The sequence below is a fragment of the Bubalus bubalis genome, chromosome 1, assembly GCF_019923935.1.
Source record: "Bubalus bubalis isolate 160015118507 breed Murrah chromosome 1, NDDB_SH_1, whole genome shotgun sequence".
Classification (NCBI taxonomy): domain Eukaryota; kingdom Metazoa; phylum Chordata; class Mammalia; order Artiodactyla; family Bovidae; genus Bubalus; species Bubalus bubalis.
Window position 1 is genome coordinate 159,070,650 of NC_059157.1, and position 14,967 is coordinate 159,085,616.

Consider the following 14,967-nt stretch of genomic DNA (forward strand, 5'->3'; position numbering starts at 1 on the left):
GTGAACTTACAGGTGCACATATCTTTTCCAAATTAGTGTCTATTTTTCTTCAGATAAACACCTAGTGTTTGAACAGCTGGATCATATAATAGTTCTATTAATTTTTTGAGGATTTTCAATACAGTTTTCCATAGTGCTTCACAAATTACATTCCCACCAAGAGGGCGTGAGGACTCCCTTTTCTCCACGCTCTTGCCAAAACTTGTTATTTGTTGTCTGTTCTGACAACAACTGATAACAGCTGTTCTGAGAGATGTGAGGTGGTATCTTCTCTTGGTTTTGATTTGCATTTCCCTGATGATTAATGCTGTTGAGCATCTTTTCATGTGCTTGTTAGGAACCTGTATGTCTCCTTTGAAAAATATGTCTATTCTGACCCTCTGCTAATTTTTCAATCAACTTGTTTTTCTTTTTTGATATCTAGTTGTATTGTTTCTATATGTATTTTGGATATTAACTCCTTATTGGGTATATCATTTACAAATATCTTCTCTCATTAAGTAGGTTGGCTATTCATTTTGTTGATAGTTTCCTTTTCTATTTGAAAGCTTTAATTTGATGTAGTTCGTTTATTTATTTTTGCTTTTGTTTCCCTTGCCTGAGGAGACATATTAAAAAAACTAACACCAATGTCAAAGACTTACTGCCTATGTTTTCCTCTAGAAGTTTTATGATTTCAGAGCTACACTTAAGTCTTTATTCCATTTTGAATTTGTGCATGGTGTGAGAGAACAGAGTGGTCCATTTTGATTCTTTTGCATATACTTATCTGATTTCCCAAACAATATTTATTGAAGGAAACTGTCTTTTCCCCACTGTATGCTTTTGCCTTCTTTGTCAAAGGTTAATTACCCATATCAGTGTGGGCTAATTTCTGGGCCCTGTACTCTGTTCCATTGATCTATGTGTCTGTTTTTGTGACATTACCATAATATTTTAATTAGGGTAGTTTTGTCAGTCAGTTCAGTCGCTCAGGCATGTCCAACTCTTTGCGACCCCATGAATCACAGCACGCCAGGCCTCGCTGTCCATCAGCAACTCCCGGAGTTCACTCAAAGTCATATCTATCGAGTCGGTGATGCCATCCAGCCATCTCATCCTCTGTCATCCCCTTCTCCTCCTGCCCCCAATCCCTTCCAGCATCAGGGTCTTTTCCAATGAGTCAACTCTTCACATCAGGTGGCCAAAGTATTGGAGTTTAAGCTTTAGCACCAGTTATTCCAATGAACACCCAAGACTGATCTCCCTTAGGATGGACTGGTTGGATCTCCTTGCAGTCCAAGGGACTCTCAAGAGTCTTCTCCAACACCACAGTTCAAAAGCATTAATTCTTCAGTGCTCAGCTTTCTTCACAGTCCAACTCTAACATCCATACAGGAACACTGGAAAAACCATAGCCTTGACTAGCCGGACTTTTGTTGGCAAAGTAATATCTCTCTGCTTTTGAATATGCTATCTTGGTTGGTCAAAACTTTCCTTCCAAGGAGTAAGCGTCTTTTAATTTCATGGCTGCAACCACCATCTGCAGTGATTTTGGAGCCAAAAAAATAAAGTCTGCCACTGTTTCCACTGTTTCCCCATCTATTTGCCATGAAGTGATGGGACCAGATGCCATGATCTCCGTTTTCTGAATGTTGAGCTTTAGGCCAACTTTTTCACTCTCCACTTTCACTTTCATCAAGAGGCTTTTGAGTTCCTCTTCACTTTCTGCCATAAGGGTGGTGTCATCTGCATATCTGAGGTTATTGATATTTCTCCTGGCAATCTTGATTCCAGCTTGTGCTTCTTCCAGCCCAGTGTTTCTCATGAGTACTCTGCATATAAGTTAAATAAGCGGGGTGACAATATACAGCCTTGGCATACTCCTTTTCCTATTTGGAACCAGTCTGTTGTTCCATGTCCAGTTCTGACTGTTGCTTCCTGACCTGTCATGGTGGAGAGGTCTGATAGAATGTGGTCCACTGGAGAAGGGAATGGCAAACTACTTCAGTATTCTTGCCTTGAGAACCCCATGAACAGTATGAAAAGGCAAAATGATAGGATACTGAAAGAGGAACTCCCCAGGTCAGTAGGTGCCCAATATGCTACTGGAGATCAGTGGAGAAAGAACTCAAGAAAGAATGTAAGGATGGAGCCAAAACAAAAATAATAGCCAGCTGTGGATGTGACTGGTGATAGAAGCAAGGTCCATGCTATAAAGAGCAATACTGCATAGAACCTGGAATGTTAGGTCCATGAATCAAGGCAAATTAGAAGTGGTCAAACAGGAGATGGCAAGAGTGAACTTCGACATTTTAGGAATCAGCGAACTAAAATGGACTGGAATGGGTGAATTTAACTCAGATGACCATTATATCTACTGCTGCAGGCAGGAATCCCTTAGAATAAATGGAGTAACCATCATGGTCAACAGAAGAGTCCGAAATGCAGTGAAGTTGCTCAGTCGTGTCTGACTCTTTGCAACCCCATGGACTGTAGCCCACCAGGCTCCTCAGTCCATGGAATTTTCCAGGCAAGAGTACTGGAGTGGGTTGCCATTTCCTTCTCCAGAGGATCTCCCCAACCCAGGGATTGAACCCGGGTCTCCCTCACTGCAGGCAGACACTTTACCATCTGAGCCACCAGGGAGTCTCCTGAAATGCAGTACTTAGATGCAATCTCAGAAATGACAGCATTAGCTCTGTTCGTTTTCAAGGCAAACCATTCAATATCACAGTAATCCAAGTCTATGCCCCAACCAGTAATGCTGAAGAAGCGGAAGTTGAATGGTTCTATGAAGACCTACAAGACCTTTTAGAATTGACACCCACAAAAGATGTCCTTTTCATTATAGGGGACTGGAATGCAAAAGTAGGAAGTCAAGAAACACCTGGAGTAACAGGCAAATTTGGCCTTGGAGTACAAAATGAAGCAGGGCAAAGGCTAATAGAGTTTTGCCAAGAGAACACACTGGTCATAGCAAACACCCTCTTCCAACAGCACAAGAGAAGACTCTACACATGGACATCACCAGACGATCAATCCCAAAATCAGATTGATTATATTCTTTGCAACCAAAGATGGAGAAGCTCTACACAGTCAGCAAAAACAAGACCGGGAGCTGACTGTGGCTCAGATCATGAACTCCTTATTGCCAAATTCAGACTTAAATTGAAGAAAGTAGGGAAAACCACAAGACCATTCAAGTATGACCTAAATCAAATCCCTTATGATTATACAGTGGAAGTGAGAAATAGATTTAAGGGCCTAGATCTGATAGATAGAGTGCCTGATGAACTATGGAATGAGGTTCATGACATTGTACAGGAGACAGGGATCAAGACCATCCCCATGGAAAAGAAATGCAAAAAGGCAAAATGGCTGTCTGAGGAGGCCTTACAAATAGCTGTGAAAAGAAGAGAAGCAAAAAGCGAAGGAGAAAAGAAAAGATATAAACATCTGAATGCAGAGTTCCAAAGAATAGCAAGGAGAGATAAGAAAGCCTTCCTCAGGGATCAATGCAAAGAAATAGAAGAAAACAACAGAATGGGAAAGACTAGCGATCTCCTCAAGAAAGTTAGAGATACCAAGGGAACATTTCATGCAAAGATGGGCTCGATAAAGGACAGAAATGGTATGGACCTAACAAAAGCAGAAGATATTAAGAAGAGGTGGCAAGAATACACAGAAGAACTGTACAAAAAAGATCTTCATGACCAAGATAATCATGATGGTGTGATCACTCACCTAGAGCCAGACATCCTGGAATGTGAAGTCAAGTGGGCCTTCGGAAGCATCACTACAAACAAAGCTAGTGGAGGTGATGGAATTCCAGTTGAGCTATTTCAAATCCTGGAAGATGATGCTGTGAAAGTGCTGCACTCAATATGCCAGCAAAGTTGGAAAACTCAGCAGTGGCCACAGGACTGGAAAAGGTCAGTTTTCATTCCAATCCCAAAGAAAGGCAGTGCCAAAGAATGCTCAAACAACCGCACAATTGCACTCATCTCAAAAGTTAGCAAAGTAATGCTCAAAATTCTCCAAGCCAGGCTTCAACAGTACGTGAACCATGAACTTCCAGATGTTCAAGCTGGTTTTAGAAAAGGCAGAGGAACCAGAGATCAAATTTCCAACATCCGTAGTTTTGTAGGATATTTTAAAATCAAGGTGCAAGATACCTCCAGCTTTGCGTTTCTTTCTCAAGATTATTTTGACTGTTTAGGTTTTCTTTTTTTTTTTTTTTTTTGGCTTTTCCATACAAACTTTAAAATTCTAGTTCTGTGAAAAATTCCATTTGTATATTGATTGCATTGGATCTGTAGATTACCTTAGGTAATATGGACATTTTAATAATAATCTTCTAATTTAAGAGCCAGTGTATCTTTCTATCTGTGTTGTCATCAATTTTTTATATCAATGTCTTATAGCTTTCTGAATACAAATCTTTTACCTCTTTACTTAGATTTATTCCTCGATATTTTAGTCTTTTGATGCAGTGGTGAGATTGCTTCTTCAATGTCTCTTTCTGATAGTTTGTTATTAGTGTGTAGAAATCTAACAGATTTTTGTATAATAATTTTACATCCTGTAACATTATCAAATTAATTGCAACCTAGTAGATTTGTGGTGCTATCTTTAGGATTTTCTATGCATCATGTCATCTACAAGTAGTGACAGTTTTACTTGTCCCTTTCCAATCTGAATTTCTGTTATTTTTCTTGTATTATTTTCTAAGACTTCTAATACTATGTTGAATAATACTGGTGACAATAAGCATCCTTTTCTTGTACCTGATATTAGAGGAAATGCATTTAATTTTTCACTGCTGATTGCGATGTTAGTTGTAGGCTTGTCACATATGGCTAGTTGTAATATATATGTCTATTTGGTCTAATGTGTCATTTATGGCCAGTATTTTTTTTTAAATTGACTTTCTGTCTGTCCGTGGATGTCAATGGGGTGTTAAAAAATTCCCTGGTATTGTATTACCATAAATTTCTCCCTTTATGTCTGTTAATATTTCCTTTATGTATTTAGGTGGTTTCCCTGATGGCTCAGAGGTAAGCAATCTGCCTGCTAGTGTAGGAGACGTGGGTTTGATCCCCTAGAGAAGGAAATGGCAACCCACTCCGGTATTCTTGCCCGGGAAATCCCATCGACAGAGGAGCCTGGGGTCACAAAGAGTCAGACATGACTTAGCAAGTAAACAACAATGTTGGATGCATGTATATTTACAATTATTATCTCTTCTTGTTGGATTTATCCCTTTATCCTTATGTAACATCTTTCTTTGTCTCATGTTACAGTCTGTTTTAAAGTCTGTTCTGTATAAGTATTTCTACCCTGGCTTTCTTTTAATTTCCATTTGTGTGAAATACCATTTTCCATCTGTGTATTTTTAGATATAATGTGAGTCTCTTGTAATGTGTTTATATATAGGTCTTGTTTTTGTATGTATTCAGTCACTCTGTCTTTTGATATTTAGTCCACTTATATATAATTATTGATACAGATATGCTTTTTGTCATTTAATTTTTTTCTAGTTTTTTTTTTTTCTCTTCCTTTGTGACTTGATGACTATCTTTAGTATTATATTTGGATTCCTTTCCCTTGTACCTGTTTCTATTACAGATTTTCATTTTGTGGCTACCATGAAGTTTATATATAGTAATATATGCATGTATATTATATGTATAATATGTATGGTTATTTTAAGTTGCTGCTTCCTTAAATTTAGAAGCATTTTAACAACACTGCATTTTTACTACCCCCTCAATATTTACTGTTTTTGACATATTTTATCTTTTTGTCTTGTTTATTCCTTAACCACTTAATATGGATAAAGATGACTTTACAACTTTTGTCTTTTTAACCTTCCTTAGGCGATGGCACCCCACTCCAGTACTCTTGCCTGGAAAATCCCATGGATGGAGGAGCCTGGAAGGCTGCAGTCCATGGGGTCGCTGAGGGTCAGACATGACTGAGCGACTTCACTTTCACTTTTCACTTTCATGCACTGGAAAAGGAAATGGCAACCCACTTCATTGTTCTTGCCTGGAGAATCCCAGGGACAGGGGAGCCTGGTGGTCTGCCATCTCTGGGGTTGCACAGAGTCGGACACGACTGAAGCGACTTAGCAGCAGCAGCAGCATGTGTGTTGTAATAGGGATACATGGGTCTAAAAATTCTTTTCTATTTTTTTGTAATACAATGTGAACAGCTATTCATCACTTTCCTTTTTTAGCTTTTGATGTGTATATCAAATAGGAATGTGTTGCAGGTCACAGATAGCAATCTGTTGTCTAAATTTGTGAGAAATACTGGCATTGGATCAATTCAATATATTAGAATGTATGGCTGTCAGAATCTCTGTTGAGGCTCATCTTTGTTCTGAGTGTGTAATATTGGCTTCCTTTCAAGACAAGCACTCTCATCATGCTTGTGAGATAATTACAGATTAAGGTTTATGACTCAAGTTTTTTAACTTTAGATGCAAGAAGGAAGACAGGGTTTCTGTATCAGAAGGTAGTGTCTATCTTATCCAAACTGCTCGAGTCTTAATGGATAGAATGGTTTAGGGATGCTGACCCTTGGTTGTAGTTAAAAATATCTAGGTTACTTATTGTCAGCCCTTCCTATCTGTGGTTCCTCCCTAGTCAGGGTTCCTCTGCATCTACAGATTCAACTCTAGTATATTTATTGTTTTAAAAAGTCTGCATAAAAGTGGGTCTGTGCAATTCAAACCCATGTTGGTCAAGTGTCTATTGTACCTAGTTGGCTAGAAGAGAACTGAATGGTTTTTGAGGATGAAAATAACATATGACCGTTTCTACATAGAGTTCAATCTCATTAAAAACAAAATAAACCATTGACAGAAGGAATCATGTCTTATATTTCATTGTACTTCCCTTGGTCCTTTGTGCTCAACAGACATATAATGTAAAATTTGTAGGTTAAAAAGAGCTTGGAAGTCATACTTATTATTCTTTCAAAGAGATCAAAGCATTTTTAATGTTTAAAACACAAAATTCTCAGAATTCCCATGGAACAGGAGTAATAGAGAAGGGATGCTATCTTATTTTAAAGTAGTAATCATTCAAATGACTTACCTGTGATCATGTTGTTGTTGTTTAGTTGCTAAGTTGTGTTCAACTCTTGCAACCCCATGGACTGTAGCTCACCAGGCTCCTCCATCCACGGGATTTCCCAGGCAAGAATATTGGAGTGAGTTGCCACTTCCTTCTCCAGGGGATCTTCCCAACCCAGGGATTGAACCTGCATCTCCTGCATCACAGGCAGATTCTTTACCACTGAGCCACCCAAAAAGTCCACAACCTGTGGTCAGAGATAGTAAGATAATACATTTTCCACTTACTTATTATCTTTCAGAGAGAAGGCAGGTCAAACTAATTTCTAAGTAAGGAAGTGAAGTGAAGTGAAATGAAGTCGCTCAGTCATATCCGACTCTTTGCGACCCCATGGACTATAGCCTACCAGGCTCCTCTGTCCATGGGATTTCCCAGGCAATAGTACTGGAGTGGATTGCCATTTCCTTCTCCAGGGGATTTTCCCGACCCAGGGATTGAACCTGGGTTTCCCGCATTGTGGACAGACACTTTACCGTCTGAGCCACCAGATAAGTCCTAAAGAATACAAATATATGTTATTCGTTCTGATGATTTCTTTCAGTAACAAAGTAGAGTTTTCCTCTCTAATGTAAACTATAAAATGAGGTTTAATGAATATCTGGATTCTAAGATAACAAACACAGAGATCTAGATATCTACAACTAAATTAAATAAATATAAAGCTTATTTACATCATGTTTGTTTAGGGATTAATCTATGTAAAAAAATTGGACTGCACATTTCCTAAGCTTAACTTCATATTCAATTAGGTGTTTGGAAGCTATATTGTTTTGATATCACATACAATAAAGGAAACAAAACCAAACTCCAAAAAAGGCAATTAATGTATCATCAATATGAGTCCTGGTTTTGATCAATACCACACTTCATTCACCCCAAAGAATGATAGCATGGTGCCCCCATTGTGCTTTCTAATAACACTTCTCTGTATGAGAGAAATGTGATTGTCATTTCACAAAACACAGAGCACATTAGGTTTGATGAGGTTTTATATTTCCACATTTTTGGCAAAAGCATTCACACAATTAATGTGTTTAGTTTTAAAAACACAATTATTTCTTCTAGTGTAATGATGATATTTAAAGTAGTACTGAAAGCTTTAAGATTTTTATTTATGGGAAAATAGCATAATTCTAAATTGCTTATGTAAATATGTTTAGAGGCACTCTGTACACATTTTCAAATGTGATTCATTTCAAACAATACACTTAATTTGTTGCCAACTCAAATACAAATAAATTTGATCTTGTAATATTTCAAAAAGATCCCTTTTTCAGGTTGGAGATGATTACATGTTTATAACTTGGAGCAGGTCCCAATTTACATAGATAATTTAAAGAATAAAAATCTATTATAAATGTTAGTAGGAAGAATTGTAGAAGTGCTTTTGGTGTATTTTAAGTAAGTTTTATTTTTTGTTGTTGAATAAGGGTATTCAGATCTGCTCTTTCACTGTAGTTGTTGCTAATTATCTGGGAAAACCTTATCGATAGGTATTATTGCTGTATTAAGCTTAGGTTTCTAGTTTGAGTAATGCAGGTAACCAGTAAAAGAATTCACACATGCCATGGTGTTTACCTTCTGGACAGAGTTGGTGAACCTGGGGTGTTTAGTGCATGGGGAAATGTTCTGCTGATGGTTAGCTAGGTATTTATAAATTCCTAAGTGATGTCTTCCTTGTGTACTTTTCTTAAAAACATGGCTGAATAAAGGAGACCTTATTGTTTGAGAGCATAAACAATTGAGACACAGTAAAGGAGACCTTATTGTGTCTGCTACTTATGAAAGCTGCAAGGTATCTAACTGCTTTAATCCTTAACTTCCTAATCTGTAAACTCAAAATAGTGACAGCTATTTATAGAATTATTTGGGAATCATATGAGAAAAGGGATGTGAAAAAGCTGGTACAAGGTCTAGGAGCCTAGAGGCTCAATGGCCCCCCTTCTTCCCCCAAATTCCAATGTCTCATCTTCTTAGGTGACTTCCGGCTTCTGGTTCTCCCTTGCTTCTCTCAGCCTGAACCTGTAGCTACACAAAATGACCTCTTCCTGGAGATGTCTCTGGTTCTACCTTAGACCAAAATTTCAATGAATGGTTTTTAACTTTCTGAGTAAATTCATAGACATCATTATATTTCCAAACCAACTTGGGGAGGGGGAATCTTGTTATTATACAATATACCTGAAGTAGGAGAACAAATATCCTCAAAATGTGACCATCCGTCAACTTACACTTTCTTCACAACCTTACCTTTTCCACTGGCTTTCTAGGAAAGAATGTCTTTAACTTAAATTCAGATGTAAAGATGTATTTGTGTGTGGGAGGGAGGGGAAATCAGTGATATATCAATTTAGGCTATTTCTTGAATGATAGCCATTCTAGTTGAATCTCTTAGTTCTCCAAAAGAAGGGTGGTGTGGGTACAGATCCAGAGTATAGGTTTCACAACTTTGGCAATGGTTGTATAATTTCTACAAATCCTAATGTTCTATATTTTCTGTGACTAGATAGGAATACTCTTTCTCTGATATAATTACAGCAATAACCAGAAAGTTGATAATTAAAGTTGTTCACTAATGGAACACAAAGGGAGAAAACTGCTACTACTTACCATTTGAAAAAAATCATCAGCAAGGAAGTATAAATGAAATAGCTACTTATCATAGTTTCCATAGTTAATTAGTCATAGACTTTAGCAAAAGGTAGTCAGACTAAATTAATGGCTAATTGAATTTTCAGTTGTCACAGAAATTTGAAATAAAGTAGTATTCATTGCTTAATGACAAGGGATATAATAAAATGCTACACTTATTTTTAAGAGTTTCTAAATGTAAAATAAAGGAAACAGGTGAAAGTATTTGAACTCTAAGTATTTCTTCCTAGATAATGAAGGCTATTGTTTTCAGTGCATTTAGAAACAAATCTGATTTTTCTAATTACTAAATATGGTTTTCCCATGCTAATAACAACTCTGTATGTTTCATGGAAAACTTCATAAAAGAAAAATCAGAAATTTTATATGCATCTCGACAGCAGAAGAGTCTGTGCATAGTAATTCTGTAAAAGACAGGGCTAAAAAGAATCCTAAAAGGATCTTCCACCCCAGTTCCCTCATTTTTGGGACCCTATGAGGCATCAACAGAAAAGGATTCATATTTGCCAGTTAAATGTGAGCCAAGAGACCCATATATATGTATATTAGATATTATAGATATATATATATATATATTAGATATTGTATATATGTGTTCGATTCCTGGGTCAGGAAGATCCCCTGGAGAAGGAAATGGTAACCCGCTCTAGTATTCTTGCCTGGAGAATCCCATGGATGGAGAAGCCTGGTCGGCTAAAGTCCACAGGGTCGCAAAGTCAGACACGACTGAGTGACTTCATTATACTATACTGCTGCTAAGTCACTTCAGTCGTGTCTGTCTCTGTGTGACCCCGTAGATGGCAGCCTACCAGGCTCCCCTGTCCCTGGGCTTCTCCAGGCAAGAACACTGGAGTGGGCTGCCATTTCCTTCTCCAATGCATGAAAGTGAAAAGTGAAAGTGAAGTTACTGAGTCTTGTCCGACTCATAGCGACCCCATGGACTGCAGCCTACCAGGCTCCTCCATCTATGGGATTTTCCAGGCAAGAGTACTGGAGTGGGCTGCCATTGCCTTTTCCAATACTACACTATACTATATGTGTATTAGATACTGTGTGTGTGTGTGTGTGTGTGTGTGTGTATAATAAAACTCAAACAAACAAAAGACATAAAATAGAACTCTATAGGAACACTAATAATGAGAAGAAATAAAGCACCTGAGAGACTAATGGTAAAACACTACACTTTCAAATAATTAAAAGGCAGTAGCATCTCCTGGGACTGCATAAAACAGGATTCTGACCTACTGTTTGTTGACAATGAAACTAAGTACAGAAGAGAAGGTACATATAAATGTTCCAAGTTTGCTCTAATAGAAAATATCCTCTTAAAAGGATAAAAACAAACAAGTAAGCTGGAGAAGAAAATATACTAGAATATTTCACTTCAGATTCTCTAAAGAGATTATATCTAGTCTTTTTGGAAAATAGGTGAGTAAGTTGAATATAAGGCTGAACATCTTCAGATTCTTGAAAAACTATATTGGGAAGAAAGTTAAATCCTTTCCTCTCTAGTTTTTCCATCTTCTGATAGAACGCTCAGTCTGTCCATTAATGGACTAGATTTGGGGCAAGGCTGAAGGGAAGAATATCAGTAAGACGCTGTTACGACAGTTCAGACAAGAGACAATGAGCATCTTGGCTATAGTCATGTGGTGAACTGAAGGAAAGTGAGGGCAGGGATTGCAAGACTTGTTTAGAAAACTAAATCATCTGGATTTTCTGAGTAAATCAGGAGGAAACCAAAACAAAAAACAAAAAGGAAAGAGTTCAGCATGGCACTCAGATTTCTGGTTTGCATAAGAATGGATTGTAGCCTATGAGAACTGACTTGCCAATATTCAGCAACTTACAATGTGCAACTGGTGCGTAATGTTGACCCAATACCTTTGCGCAGTGAGCACTAGGGATATCAGGTGATGTTTTCTTATTTGATCTCCTTGGCCTGTGTGATACGTCCCCTGTGAATAAGACCATCCCCTAGGGCTCACTAATGTCCAAATTATTTCAATCAAGAGAGAGAGCTCCAGGAGGTAGGAAAGAGTAAATAGGTGAAACACAGGATTTTTACGCAGTGTAACTAATAATGATACTATAATGGTGGATGCATGTTACATATTTGTTCAAATACATAGAATGCACACTAGCAAAAGTGAATCTTAAACTATGAGCTTTGGGTAATGATGTGTCAATATAGGTTCATGAGGTGTCACAAATGTACCACTCTGAGAGGAATGTTGGCAGTAGGGGAGGCTATGGATGTGTTGTGGGCACAGGGTATATGGGAAGTCTCTGTACCTTCCACTCAATTTTGCTGTTAATCCAAAACTGCTTTAAAGGTGAAATCTAATTGAAAAAAGACAGTTACAAAGTAGATACCCACAAATCTAATGTCTTAGACCTAATTAAGGGGTGGGATGAAAGGGAATGGTATAAACTTGGAAATAAGTTGTGGTGTATCAGATCAGATCAGATCAGTCGCTCAGTCGTGTCCTACTCTTTGCGACCCCATGAATCGCAGCATGCCAGGCCTCCCTGTCCATCACCAACTCGCGGAGTTCACTCAGACTCACGTCCATCGAGTCAGTGATGCCATCCAGCCATCTCATCGTCTGTCGTGGTGTATGCTGGGGTGCTATAATGATTGAAGCTACACAGTTCTGTTTAAGGATCAGAAAGAAAAAAAAAAAAAAACATATGTTTTAGGAAAAGAATCCCAGAAAAAAACTGAATAGCATAAAAAATTATCAGCATATATATAAAATCTGCAACTTACTACACAGAGGCAACTCTAATTCCTATGTTCCAGAAAAACTTGAGCACATGCACGCTAACTGTTGTCTTTCAGGGGTTTTAGGTTCTTTTTTTAGAGATTCTCTCTCAGTGCCTGTAATGTATTACACATTGGCTGAAACATATATCTGAGGTGCAAGTTTCCTACTTTGAATCCTCATGGAATAATCTCTAGGAATTGAAAAACAACACATCCAACACACTTTTAATTGAACACCTGATATGTTCCAGATACTGTTATATTCTAGAATCTGTTATGTTCTAGGTGGTGGGGATATACTAGTAAACAAAATAAAAATGTTTATTTTCTTGGAGTTTCCATTCAGGTTAAGAGAAAAATACAAACATATTGCTAGCTAAGATTATATTTGTTGTTGTTTGGTTGCTAAGTTGTGTCCAACTCTTTTGTGCCTCCATGCACTGCAGTCTGCAAAGCTCCTCTGTCTGTGGGATTCTCCAGGCAAGAATATTGGAGTGGGTTACCATTTCCTTCTCCAGGGGATCTTCCTGACTCAGGGATCGAACCCATGTCTCCTGCTTGCAAGCAGATTCTTTACCAAAGAGCCACCTGGGAAACCCAAGATTACAGTACATATGAGCTAAGAATAATAAAGAAGCAGAATAAGAAGCTAGAGAGTGAGAGGGAGGTAGATGATTGCTCTTTGCCATCGGGTAGTGAGGAGACTTTAGTGAATGAAGGAGTTTTGTGCTTACTGGGAGGAAAAGGACTTCAGGTATAAGGAGGAGCAGGAAATGTTTGGTAGGTCAGAAAATATCAAGGAGGCCGGAGTGGCTGAAATAGAGAGGATGTCAGATCATCCAGGACCTTGTAGAACTATATTATTTTTTACTGCAGAGCACACACACTAAAACCAGGCAGTTGAACACAGTAATCAGTATTTCTCAGACTTCGGTGGGTTCACTGGGCAATTCTTCTACTGCTCTTGCCTGGGCTCCCTCAATAGCTGAAGTCATCTGGCAGCTCTGTTGGAGCTTATGGTCTAGGATGTCCTTGGGAAACATGGTTTTCCACTTTAGCCTTCTTCACATGGTGGCATAAGTGTTCCAAGGAGGTGAGAGTGGGAGCTTTAGACCTCTAGATCCAGGTTCAAAGCTTGTTCAGAGTCCCTTCTGACACATTCTAAAGATCAAAGGAAGTCCCCAGGCAAGCCCAGATTCAGAGAGTGGGGAAGGAGACTCTGCCTTTTCATAAGATGAGGAGCAAAGCATCTGCGGCTATTGAAACACCACCTCACAGGTGGTGGCTCAGACAGTAAAGAATCTGCCTGCCATGCAGAAGACCTGGGTTCAATCCCTGGGTTTGGAAGTTCCCCTGGAGAAGGGAATGGCAACCCACTCCAGTATTCTTGCCTGGAGAATTCCTTGGACAGAGGAGCCTGGCAGGCTACAGTCCATTGGTTCACAGAGTTGGGAATGACTTGAGCAACTAGCACTTTCACTTTCACAGGCTGTAGAAAAAGTTTAGAACTGCTTTGCAAGTGTCTTGAGAAGTGATGGGAGGGTTGTGAGTGGAGAAGTCATCTGAACAGACTTGTTTTTCAAAGATAACACTAGCTTCATATGCAGAACAAACAAAAGACCACTTAGTAGGCTAATGTTGAAGAGCATCGCTCCATCAGTTATTAATATTAAACTTACAGAAGGGCTTCTCTGATAGCTCAGTTGGTAAAGAATCCACCTGCAATGCAGAAGACACTGGTTCAATTCCTGGGTTGAGAAGATGTGCTGGAGAAGGGATAGGCCACCCATCCCAGTATTCTTGGGCTTTCCTTGTGGCTCAGCTGGTAAAGAATCTGCCTGCAATGCGGGAAACGTGGGTGTGATCCCTGGGCTGGGAAGATCCCCTGGAGAAGGGAAACCCACTTCAGTATTCTGGCCTGGAGAATTCCATGGACTGTGTAGTCCATGGGATAGCAAAAAGTCAGATACGACTGAGAGACTTGAACTTTCACTTTTCAAACCTGCAGAAAGAAGCCAGCAGCTTTTAATAGACCTGCTGTAGTCATATTCCATGGGTTTTCTCTTGGTTCAACTTTCTACAAAGTAGTGAAAATCAGGACATAAAATTAAAGTTTTCTTTTCCAGAAAAAGGCAATGACCTTTATGTGCTATATTTTTACTTTCATTTATCTTTAGTTCAATTTAGTTTTCAACATTCAAAATCATGAGCTTTTAGATAAAGTCTATTACTGGCTTCTCTTGGAAAAATAAGTATAGAAATTACATTAAATTCTCTACGCTGCACAGAGACTTTGAGAGAGTCATGATATTCTTGTTTTAAATGACAAACAAGACATTTATGTCTTTTTCCAAAGAACTCTGAGCACTATAACAAGACTCTGGAGTGGAGACAGCCATTTACATTGTCAACTGTAGG